Source organism: Stegostoma tigrinum, chromosome 3 (genome assembly GCF_030684315.1).
Source record: "Stegostoma tigrinum isolate sSteTig4 chromosome 3, sSteTig4.hap1, whole genome shotgun sequence".
Lineage (NCBI taxonomy): Eukaryota > Metazoa > Chordata > Chondrichthyes > Orectolobiformes > Stegostomatidae > Stegostoma > Stegostoma tigrinum.
Genome location: NC_081356.1, coordinates 117,493,660 through 117,507,089, shown reverse-complemented (window position 1 = coordinate 117,507,089; position 13,430 = coordinate 117,493,660). Strand labels below are relative to the sequence as shown.

General features: G+C 44.6%; 1 protein-coding gene across 1 annotated transcript in view; it reads left to right on the top strand.

Annotated features, from left to right (window-relative positions):
• Positions 1-13,430, top strand: part of tenm3 (teneurin transmembrane protein 3) — a 3,293,451-nt gene that overhangs the window by 1,407,808 nt on the left and 1,872,213 nt on the right. The window lies entirely within an intron of this gene.

Sequence of the window (13,430 nt, the reverse complement as noted above, 5' to 3'; positions counted from 1 at the left end):
GTATGCCCCCTGGTTTTAACTCTCTTATGCTCAGGAAACAATCTTTGCTATTGTCCTGAACATTGCCCTGTATTTATCAACCCCTATAAGATCACCCCTCAAACTCCTATGCTCCAGTAAAAATAGCCTCAGCTATCTGGCCTCTGTTTATAACTCAAGCTCTCCAGTCCTGGCAGCATTCTGGAAAATCTTTTCTGCACCGTCTCCAATTTAATAATATCCCTCCTATAGCAATCAGAACTGTATACAGTATTCCAAAAGTTGCCTCACAAACATCCTGGACAACCTCAACATGATGCCCCATCTCCGATATTAAATGGCCTGAGCAATGAAGACAACCGTGCTAAATGCATTCTTAACCACCCTGTCTACCTGTGACATTGTTACACTCCCACTGTGGCAAGGGTGTCTTTGCACTGGAATAGAGACCAGAACTGCATGCAATACTCAAGGGACTCACTCACCAGGGATATGATGTTATATGATGTCAGTTGATGTTTCACATCATTCCAGTCTGTGCGCAGAAGATACTATTCTGTGGTTGGAGTGTGTAGACAGAGGCTACAAAAACGGAATTTGCTGGAAAAACTTGGCAGTTCTGGCAGCATCTGTTGATTGACCATTCTTCAGAAGTGATTGTAGCTAGAAAAAGCTGAAGGCAAGGTGGGGAAGGGGAAGGTGTAAGCAGGTGGAGATCAAGCCCAGAGAGGAAGAGCAACAGTTGGGCAGTCAAAGGAATGGGTAAATGTCATCCTGGGTGAATCAATAGCTGCTAATGGGGACCATTAGTTGCTGACAATGGGATGATTGTGGCAGTAGCATATCTGATGTAAAGGCCTGTTGTGTGGAGTTTGGGGGAAGGAGATGGAAACAGGTGCTCAGGTCCTAACATTAACAAACTCAGTATTGAGTACTGAAGGCTGCAGGGTCCCCAAGTAGAAAATGAGGTTTTGTTCTTCCAAGTGATAATGGGAACTGCAGATGCTGGAGAATCCAAGATAACAAAGTGTGAAGCTGGATGAACACAGGAGGCCAAGCAGCATCTCAGGAGCACAAAAGCTGACGTTTTGGCTTGGCCTCCTGTGTTCATCTAGCTCCACACTTTGTTATCTTCTGTTCTTCCAACTTGTGCTTAGCTTAACTTAAATACTAGGCAAATATACAACTGGCCCTCCCAAGATCCACTCTAAAAGCATTCAACCCTTCCCTAGCACCCTTCCCAGCCTGACCAGATGAATCACCCAGCCATACAACCAAGCTGTGAACCCGACTTACTTACCCTTCACTGGCTGACCACACCCTCAACATGACGTGGCCACCATCACCAACTAATTAATGCCAAGTTGATCTGACCATTCTGAGTCCAACCTGACTTGATTAGTCATTCACTACCATACCCATCCACTAACCCAACAATCTGCCGTGCCATCCACCTCCCACCATACCTAAGTACCAGCATAACCTCACCTAGCCTACAAAATTAGCTCACCCACCTACTACACTAGCAGCCTACCCATTCACTCACTCAACTACTCAATTTTTATTGAAATTTATACTGGACATTCAAACTCACATTACAGCTGCTGGTGCCTTCGAAAAAGATAGTTGTTTTGCTTCCCTTAACGCCACTGTTAATGGCAGAAGAAGCATGAATTAGAATATCTAGCAAGAAATGAAAAGCTGTTTCAGAAAACTACAGTAGGAATGGAGTAACAACTTTATACTGAGTGCCACTTCAAGGAAGACCGACCTATGTCTCAGATTGTGTTTGTGGTCACTTCTGAAGTAATTGAAGTGTATAATTTAGATGAACATTCTAGAAAGCTAGCTTTATTTGTCTTCTTTAGGGTTGAATCCAGGGTGGTAAACGTGAAGGACATTCCTGCCAATCACCCCAAGTATTGTTTATTTCCTCAATGAATGTAGGTATCGCTGACTAGGCCAAACTTTATTAACCATTTCTCACTGCAGTTGAGGAAGTTGCAGTGAGTGAATAAGTATGCATCTGCATGACTGAGAAGGGAAATGCATGCAATTGTCATATATCCTATTTATGGATTAATATTAATATCTCTCAGTCCTTAGAATGCAGACTGAGAAGAGGAAAGTAGTGCTTTGATCTTTCTTATCTTCCTTCGAAGACAGAAATTTCAAAATAGTGTTTCAGTCCATGATTCAGTAATTATCTGTGCAAATAGTTTGACTATGAAAATGATATGAAAATCCAAATGAATATCCAGGTATACAACAGAGAATCTTGCTGCAGAAAAAGCGGCATGACAAAACAATGAGGCGAAGTAATCGTTGGGAAAATCACATTTAAGAATTTCATGGAGGTAGAGCCCCGTTCTGTACTGTCCGCTACAGTGGAAAATGCCACAGTATTCACAATCCTTTGATGAATTTGAAAATGAGATGTGGAAATGCAACAGATTTAGAGTTAAAATCAGGAAGTTAGAAATGATAATAGAAATGTAGGAGACCTTTTCCATTCTCAAAGTAATTAAACACAAGCCATGCTATGTCTAAGGTGTGTTTCTGCAGGGAAAAACAGAACTTAGGGATGTGGTGTGAAGGTGACAGAAACACTTGCTGAGCTGATAGGACTTTGACCTACTTTCTGCTTCTCTTCAGAATAATTTGTCAAGCAAATCATTCAGTCAAATGATTTGTCTCACTTTTCGTGAGCCATTAGCTAGTTTTGGAATGGCGTAATTGGTGAGGTGATGTGTTCTGTAAACCAGATTCTCCAAAAAAAACAGAAAAGAATCTTAAACTGCAGGTTATTTGAAATGTTATAACATGTCCACTTACCCTTGCTGGTACCTGTATTTCCACTACTGCTGCCTTTTCCAAATATTGCTGTATTCCTGTGAAATGAAGAATTGATTTCAATGCGCTCATCTTCACCTTCAAATCTCTCCATGCTTTTTTCTCCATCTCATTTCTATGACCTCCTCCAGCATGAAGTTTGTTCTTTGCATTGTCTGCTCATGGTACTTGATTCCCAGTCCTTACATGTAACTATCGATAACTTCAGCCAGCGCACGCTCATCCAGTGGAATACTTTCCCCAACATTGCCCTCTCTGCTTGCCTTTAAAGGTGCTTCACTTGAATTGTCTTTCTTCCACATCTTTATTCTCATCCCCAACAATGAACTCAATGTCATCAAGATGAATTTTCTCCCCTCTGCTGTTAACTTCTTGTTTCAAACTCCAGCTCAGTTTATGTGTTTTCCATGATTAAGTATGAAACAACATGATCTTTACCAATGCTATGAGGAATACTCAAAAATATAAAATACTTTAATGTTGTATTTTCTCTTTATGCAGAAAGTTAAGAGTTGTACAACTCCTGAGACTATAAAGCAAGCAAACATACGGACTATATTTGTCAACCCTCTGGATATTTATCTGTTTGTAGTTTTTTCTACATTTTGATTAATTGATGATGTTTCAAATGAGGATACAATTTTCATACATGCAATGAAGGACATACACACACACACACACGCAAAACTTTAAATGCTATTTTGTTTTGTTCTGATATTGTTTTACACATTAATGTTGTAATACACACCTCCTCTTCAGAGAGAAGTCACAAAGCAAATACAACTCCTTGAAGAGGACAATATATTTAAGCTTGGGATAATATTTCACTCAGCCATATTGAAGTGATTTTGGTCATACAAGGTTAGACTATCTTTTTTCTAAAAGTCTTTTTATTCAATTATGCATTACTTTCATGAATTCATAATCAATCGTCCAGTCAGATGACTACAATAAATTTTAAATGACCATTCCAAAAAGAATGATGAGCATGAAGTAATTATGAAACACATAACTCTTCATTTGTCAAAGGTTTTCAAATTAATATATAAAACCACTGACGGAAGGCCTCTGGTAACTTTGATGGAGAGTAATCGATTTTTCAGATTTTCAAAATGTTTGACGTATTTGACCATATGAGAAATGACTTCGGCAGGTCAGCTTTATGTTTAGCAAAGCTTTATTATTCTTCTTATCTTTGAGTTGGATAATTATTTACCGTCAACAATGAATTGAAAGGAAGGATCATTTATTGGCAAACAGACTTATTGGTATGTTTGGCCTCGAGAGAAGATTTATAACACATTCATTTAGCACCTTCTGATACTGTCAAAAACCTTTTAAAGTAATTTACACAGGGTGACTCTTATCACTGAGACAAAAATGAAAAGACTAAGGAAGTAATGCTCATTTTGCTAAGCTGTAGTGCATTTTGTACCTTGTCCAAAAAGAAATCATACTGGAAATTAACAGCGTGTACATTTCTGCAGAGATAATGGATGGGTTGGGAATTAATGTCTGACAATTTTGGTGAGAAGTTCAAGCAATACATAGATAAAACTTTGAAATCAACAATAATTATATTTCATAATCATTGTTTCTACCCTTAAACTTTTCCAACATGCTTACCAAATTGTTAACCAAATATGTATGGTGCGCTCAGCCACTGGGAAGACAGAAGCATCGTGGTAATGTCATTGGGTTAATAATCCCGAGTGTTAAATGGATACAAACCCAATGGTGAAATGTAAAATGAGATACAATCTTTTTCTTCACAGTATCTTACGATAGGTTTCCATGAAAAAGTTAATCAAATAAAAAATCTGGAATTAATATAAATCTAGTATCTGTGATAATGACAATGGGATGACTGAACTGTTATTTGTAAAAATGTAATTCACTAATACCCTTCAGGGAGGGGAACTTGTCATTCTCGTATGTGACTCCAGACCCACAGAAATGTGCTTGAATCTGAAGTGTCATTTGAAGTGGTAGAGCAAACCATTATGTCACTCACAGGAAACTAGCACAACAACACCTTCTAAGGGGCAGTTAAGGAAGGGCTATAAATGCTGACAACAGCCATATCCAGCAAATGAATTTTTAAAATCCCTGCTGTAAGTCATGAGTTTAATACATTTACAATTCCACCATTGAACAGACTTAATGCATTGAATTTTATGATTTTAAATTTGAAATGCTTTAAAATTTAATGCTCTTTTGGCTTAAGTTCTACACAACTATTGCACCCGGCAACTGTGCACTCACGCAAAGTAAAATAACCTTAAAAGTTAGTGACAGATTCAATATAGTGGTGTACTTTTCATAAGGCTGCAGCACAGTAGGTAAATGGTGACACTAGGGTCTCGTAAGCTGAAAGACGTGCTACAGGGTCAATGCCTGTTAGTATTACATTGTCAGCGTGAGAGAAACACTTTACGCCTTGTGCTGCTTGAAGACACTGCCAAGAGACTTGAATTCATGCTTTACCAAGTGACTTCTGTTTACAGAAATCCATGTGTTAGCATTGGCAGGAAGCAAAGCTTTGAGCGAAGGAAGCCAGATTATTTTGACTGAATGAATGACTGGATTCTGCACTGTTCAATGATTTATCCATTTTATTTTATTGTGACTCAGATACATGAGGTCTATCAAGCTCAAGGGCTTCTCTTCACTGAGGGACCAAATGATGTGTGACTAAAAGCTTAGAATGATGTATGCAAATATCAAATATTTTGTGAGCATTCATGGCACTTGTGATACCAATTCAACAAAGCCAACTGAAGTACGATGGTCATACTACATTAGCAGCTGCTGCACAGTGATAAAGCCTGTGTTTTCCAACTGTGGATCATGATGCTAAGCATAAAGGAAGGAGGAATTTGCATTTAGATGACTCCTTTCACATCCTCAGGACATTCCAGAGTGCTTAATTGCCAGTGAAGTAGTTGTAAATCGTAATCAATGTTTGAACACAGGGAAGGACAGCTGCATATTGTGAGGTCTGACAAGCAGTAATGGAATCATAGAATGATAGGTAATGCCAGTATCAAGTGTTCAGGCCCTTCAGCCAAATGTGCCTGTTTCTGGCCATTTGGTGGGCCCTAAGGGGAGCCGGGTATTTGCCTGGAATCAGCCTCTAAGTTGCAGAACAGGGGTCAGCCACAAACCCTGGGCTCAGAGACTCTCTGTGCTTGCCTAGCTTCAGTTGCGGTGGCAGATTGCACGGCAATGAATGGTTTTGGGCCATTGTTCTAAGCTGAGTGTTTAGTAAATAACAACCAGAGATCTACTGAGACAACAAAATGTGAGGCTGGATGAACACAGCAGGCCTAGCAGCATCTCAGGAGCACAAAAGCTGACGTTTCGGGCCTAGACCCTTCATCAGAGAGGGGGATGGGGAGAGGGAACTGGAATAAATAGGGAGAGAGGGGGAGGTGGACCGAAGATGGAGAGAAAAGAAGATAGGTGGAGAGGGTATAGGTGGGGAGGTAGGGAGGGGATAGGTCGGTCCAGGGAAGACGGACAGATCAAGGAGGTGGGATGAGGTTAGTAGGTAGATGGGGGTGCGGCTTGGGGTGGGAGGAAGGGATGGGTGAGAGGAAGAAAAGGTTAGGGAGGCAGAGACAGGTTGGACTGGTTTTGGGATGCAGTGGGTGGAGGGGAAGAGCTGGGCTGGTTGTGTGGTGCAGTGGAGGGAGGGGACGAACTGGGCTGGTTTCGGGATGCAGTTGGGGAAGGGGAGATTTTGAAACTGGTGAAGTCCACATTGATACCATTAGGCTGCAGGGTTCCCAGGCGGAATATGAGTTGCTGTTCCTGCAACCTTCGGGTGGCATCATTGTGGCACTGCAGGAAGCCCATGATGGACATGTCATCTAAAAAATGGGAGGAGGAGTGGAAATGGTTTGCGACTGGGAGGTGCAGTAGTTTGTTGCGAACAGAGCGGAGGTGTTCTGCAAAGCGGTCTCCAAGCCTCCGCTTGGTTTACCCAATGTAGAGGAAGCCACACCGGGTACAGTGGATGCAGTATACCACATTGGCAGATGTGCAGGTGAACCTCTGCTTAATGTGGAATGTCATCTTGGGGCCTGGGATGGGGGTGAGGGGGGAGGTGTGGGGGCAAGTGTAGCATTTCCTGCGGTTGCAGGGGAAGGTGCCGGGTGTGGTGGGGTTGGAGGGCAGTGTGGAGCGAACAAGGGAGTCACGGAGAGAGTGGTCTCTCCGGAAAGCAGACAGGGGTGGGGATGGAAAAATGTCTTGGGTGGTGGGGTCGGATTGAAGATGTCGGAAGTGTCGGAGAATGATGCGTTGTATCCGGAGGTTGGTGGGGTGGTGTGTGAAAACGAGGGGGATCCTCTTAGGGCGGTTGTGGCGGGGGCGGGGTGTGAGGGACATGTTGCGGGAAATACGGGAGACGCGGTCAAGGGCGTTCTCGATCACTGTGGGGGGAAAGTTGCGGTCCTAGAAGAACTTGAACATCTGTGATGTGCGGGAGTGGAATGTCTTATCGTGGGAGCAGATGCAGCGGAGGCGGAGGAATTGGGAATAGGGGATGGAATTTTTGCAGGAGGGTGGGTGGGAGGACGTGTATTCTAGGTAACTGTGGGAGTCGGCGGGCTTGAAATGGACATCAGTTACAAGCTGGTTGCCTGAGATGGAGACTGAGAGGTCCAGGAAGGTGAGGGATGTGCTGGAGATGGCCCAGGTGAACTGAAGGTTGGGGTGGAAGGTGTTGGTGAAGTGGATGAACTGTTCGAGCTCCTCTGGGGAGCAAGAGGCGGCGCCAATGCAGTCATCAATGTACCGGAGGAAGAGGTGGGGTTTGGGGCCTGTGTAGGTGCTGAAGAGGGACTGTTCCACGCTTCCCAAAATCCACAAACCTGCCTGCCCTGGTCGACCAATCGTCTCAGCCTGCTCCTGCCCCACCGAACTCATCTCCACCTATCTGGACTCCATCTTCTCCCCTTTGGTCCAGGAACTCCCTACCTACGTCCGTGACAACACCCACGCCCTCCACCTCCTCCAGGACTTCCAATTCCCTGGCCCCCAACACCTCATCTTCACCATGGACGTCCAGTCCCTATACACCTGCATTCCGCATGCAGATGGCCTCAAGGCCCTCCGCTTCATCCTGTCACGCAGGCCCGACCATTCCCCCTCCGCCGACACCCTCATCCGCCCAGCCGAACCCGTCCTCACCCTCAACAACTTCTCTTTTGACTCCTCCCACTTCCTACAGACTAAGGGGGTGACCATGGGCACCCGCATGGGCCCCAGCTATGCCTGCCTCTTTGTAGGTTACGTGGAACAGTCCCTCTTCCGCACCTACACAGGCCCCAAACCCCACCTCTTCCTCCGGTACATTGATGACTGTATCGGCGCCGCCTCTTGCTCCCCAGAGGAGCTTGAACAGTTCATCCACTTCACCAATACCTTCCACCCCAACCTTCAGTTCACCTGGGCCATCTCCAGCACATCCTTCACCTTCCTGGACCTCTCAGTCTCCATCTCAGGCAACCAGCTTGCAACTGATGTCCATTTCAAGCCCGCCGACTCCCACAGCTACCTGGAATACACCTCCTCCCACCCACCCTCCTGCAAAAATTCTACCCCCTATTCCCAATTCCTCCGCCTCCGCCGCATCTGCTCCCATGATAAGACATTCCACTCCCGCACATCCCAGATGTCCAAGTTCTTGCAGGACCGCAACTTTCCCCCCACAGTGATCGAGAACGCCCTTGACCGCGTCTCCCGTATTTCCCGCAACATGTCCCTCACACCCCGCCCCCGCCACAACCACCCAAAGAGGATCCCCCTCGTTCTCACACACCACCCCACCAACCTCCGGATACAACGCATCATCTTCCGACACTTCCACCATCTACAATCCGACCCCACCACCCAAGACATTTTTCCATCCCCACCCCTGTCTGCTTTCCGGAGAGACCACTCTCTCCGTGACTCCCTTGTTCGCTCCACACTGCCCTCCAACCCCACCACACCCGGCACCTTCCCCTGCAACCGCAGGAAATGCTACACTTGCCCCCACACCTCCCCCCTCACCCCCATCCCAGGCCCCAAGATGACATTCCACATTAAGCAGAGGTTCACCTGCACATCTGCCAATGTGGTATACTGCATCCACTGTACCCGGTGTGGCTTCCTCTACATTGGGGAAACCAAGCGGAGGCTTGGAGACCGCTTTGCAGAACACCTCCGCTCAGTTCGCAACAAACTACTGCACCTCCCAGTCGCAAACCATTTCCACTCCCCCTCCCATTCTTTAGATGGCCTGTCCATCATGGGCCTTCTGCAGTGCCACAATGATGCCACCCGAAGGTTGCAGGAACAGCAACTCATATTCCGCCTGGGAACCCTGCAGCCTAATGGTATCAATGTGGACTTCACCAGTTTCAAAATCTCCCCTTCCCCAACTGCATCCCTAAACCAGCCCAGTTCGTCCCCTCCCCCCACTGCACCACACAACCAGCCCAGCTCTTCCCCTCCACCCACTGCATCCCAAAACCAGTCCAACCTGTCTCTGCCTCCCTAACCTGTTCTTCCTCTCCCCATCCCTTCCTCCCACCCCAAGCCGCACCCCCATTTACCTCCTAACCTCATCCCACCTCCTTGACCTGTCCGTCTTCCCTGGACTGACCTATCCCCTCCCTACCTCCCCACCTATACTGTCTCCACCTATCTTCTTTTCTCTCCATCTTCGGTCCGCCTCCCCCTCTCTCCCTATTTATTCCAGAACCCTCACCCCATCCCCCTCTCTGATGAAGGGTCTAGGCCCGAAACATCAGCTTTTGTGCTCCTGAGATGCTGCTTGGCCTGCTGTGTTCATCCAGCGTCACATTTTGTTGTCTTGGATTCTCCAGCATCTGCAGTTCCCATTATCTCAGAGATCTACTGAGCATGGGTCAATCTTAGGGTGCCCAGGCATTTACCTACCAGAAAAGGCAGCCTGATGGCTCTTCAGTTGTACCAGGCTTCCCCATTATTCCTCTAGTTTTATGAGTCCATGGTTGAGCCTGCTCTTGAGTTACTGATTGGCCATTTGGGGTCTGTTGTCGATTCAGCATATGTTTCTGACCCCCATTTGAGCCTGGTCTTGAAGAACAACATGAAAAATCAAGCCCAGAGATTTTAACTCCCCAGATGTGGGAATATTTTCTCTGCAAGCGTACACCACATCAAACAGTGTCAGAATGATCACTTTTATGTCATCCCTCACGCTGATATTAATCGTTATGTCCTCTCCGGAGCTTTTAAAAAACATTGTTATTGTGATACAGACTGTGTGCTGTTAGTGGTGTGGAAAAATCTTGCATACTGGCTAACTTTAACATCACTTCTCTGCTTCTCAATTTGATTCCTCCATCAATGAACCCCAGTACTTTGTTTGCATTTTAATTGTCTTGTAAACCTACATTGATACTTTAAAAATGAAAACAGACATTTGTATTAAAGGATTTCCATTCTAATCGTTCCTCTCCCTGAGGGTAAATGGTTAGATACTGTCTGTAAAGTTGCCTCAGCCATTCCCTTGGGCTGCTAACATATGAGACCCTTGAGGTTCTCCTGAGAGACAGGTGAATTTTCTAAAATTTTCACGTGCCGCCTTCATTCTGTTCGTGCACAAAGTCTGCTTTTGCTATGTCAGGAGGAGTTGCGGGAATTGCTTTCCCACTTGGTTTCTCCCAATCCCTCAGAAGGTGCCTCTAGTTTTGTCCCATGTAGGTCACACTTTATGTCACTATTTAGTTGTGGGGCAATGCTGCACAGTGACACTGAGGATAACAAATTCAAATCCTCTTATGCTGTCAATTCTTCCTCATTTCTGTTCCCTCACCTGCAAAAGAAACAGATGGCACAAGATGAGTAATTAAGCACATATTAATATTTCAATATTGACATGGCAGAACATACTGTAACCATTTATCCACTGCCTGTAGACAGAGTGAGTCAGCGGTGAAGTATTGTCAGCAATACATACTGCAGGAATAGATAGCAAGCTGTATTGGGGCACCTTTATCTGCGGGCCATCTATTTATGGCAGTATCGTTGGATTGATGAGTTCAACTAAATGTGGCTTCTGTTGATACCCCTGCGTTCCCCCCCCCCCCCGCCACAGTAGCAATGTACCCTTCAGCAGCACAATTTGACTTCTCAGCAAGCCCGGCTGCATTTGCGGAGAGAGAAACAGAGGTAATGTTTCAAGTCCAATGTGCTTCTTCTGAGGAATGTGTCTTGACCACTTTCTCCAATGCTTTGTCTTTCCTTTCCAGGTTTGAGGCATCTGCAATATTTTGTTTCAATTTGTCTTCTGTAATGCAGTCCACATTGGTAGCAAGAAAATATGTGTCAGATGAAGAAATAATGCTGCTAAAGATCATGCACATGTGTGAAACTTTACTGTATTTGTGTGAGGATTCAGTCATCCTTTCACCTGCACTTACGTTCACCCTTTATCATGCTGCAAATGCACAGTATGCATTGGATACATTGCTACTTTACCTCAAACAAAATGCGTCTTTCAATGAACCAGTTGGCCTCAGCCTGTTCAGTTACGGATTTTTTTTTGCAGTAGAGGTGCCGATGTCAAACTGGGGTGGACACAGCCAAGAGCCACACAACACCAGGTTATTGTCCAACAAGTTTATTTGAAATCACAAGCTTTTGGATCACTGCTCCTTCATCAGGTCATCTGTTGGACAATAACCTGATGTTGTGTGACTGCTGACTTTGTTTTTCCTTAAAGTCAACCATCCCATAAGAAAACAAAGAATCAAATTGCAGAAATGTTTCATATTAAGCCACATTTAGTGACTAGAACTCTTTGTACATTCAAAATACACACACACACACACACACACAAAATTTTGTAGCTCAGGTTGAGGTTCTGGATGTGAGTTTGCTCGCTGAGCTGTAAGGTTCGTTTTCAGACGTTTTGTCACCATTCTAGGTAACATCATCAGTGAGCCTCCGACGAAGCACTGGTGTTATGTCCCGCTTTCTATTTATCCGGTTAGGTTTCCTTGGGTTTCAGAGTCCAGAGTCAACCCCACCCCCACCCCTCACCCCCACAGAGCATATACCCCTTCACCCACCCCAGGAGGTGAAGTTCCTTCATTCCCCCCCAACAGCCCAAGGAAACCTAACCAGATAAATAGAAAGCGGGACATAACACCAGTGCTTCGTCGGAGGCTCACTGATGATGTTACCTAGAATGGTGACGAAACGTCTGAAAACTAACCTTCCAGCTCAGCGAGCAAACTCACATCCATATATAAAATCATTACATAAACACATTCATTACAAATGCTACATGCATTGTTTGTTTTTATTCTTACATTGTATTTTCCAATTTGTCACATATACATCAGGACACAGATTGGTGACTGTTCCTCAAAGTAATGTAAAATACACAAAATGTTCTGAGCCCTCCCACGGTTGTGAAGAATGCAGCAAAATGCAAGGTTTCCTTTCAATGAGTCAGTTGCCGCCAGATTGGAAAATATTTTGATAGATCAGGTTACTTATTACATGAGAGCCATGACTTCTATGACCCTATTTAACTTACATATGTCATTACTGCATTGAAATATATTTAACCATCATGTCGATTTTTTTTAACTTTCAAAACAGGAAAGGTGAAGTTAAAATTGGCTCCAGTTATTTGCTGAATAACAATGATGGGTATTTAGATCTTGATGTGTGAAATCAGCCATTGAAATATGTTGATTTATACAAGTGGTGTTTCTGGACCAGATTCGTACGAGTGTTGGTAATCGCGGTCATGGATAGCTAAGTTTGATTTTTACTGCAATTACTGTGAAGAATTGGAAAAGTTAGGTTTCAAGAAATAGACATTTGCAGCATAGGAGGATATCATCAGTTCATCGTCTCAATACCAGCTCTTTGCCAAAGTAATATAAAACTCATTTCAACACCTTAATGCATCCTCACTGCTTCGTATATTTATCCAATTTTTCTCCAAGAGATGAGAGTGGTTTTTCTGTCAGAGACAAAATATGACAAGCTTCAACAATACGCTGCAGAAGGAATTTTTCCTTCCCTTTGTTCTCACTCTCATGATGAGTTTAACCTGCTGACCCCATCACATGAAGGAAGCTATGGCCCAGATTCTCCAATAGCTGCACAATGACTATTCTGGCATAGATGGGAATTGTGCCTGGCAACACGGTATAACCAACTCCGAAGTAACTGCCTGGGAAATCAAAGATTCAACTGGGCAATACACCTGGAACCCTCCAAGAGTATCCATTAAAAGTGGAGAATTCAGAGGGTTCTGATCAATTAAGTAAATAGTTACTCAAGAAAACCTGGACCCTGAAATACATAGTTGAACTCCTGTGTGACTGTTCAACTGATCTGATGTTCTGGTCACATTATACACTACACCCCTCTCCCAGACCCATTACAGCCCCCAGGTACTGTCATGACACCCCCAGGACTCAGGACCCCTTCACTGATTCCAGAGTCAACCCCCCCCCCCCCCCGCCTCATCCCACAGAGCATATACCCCTTCACCCACCCCAGGAGGTGAAGTTCCTTCATTCCCCCCCCAACAA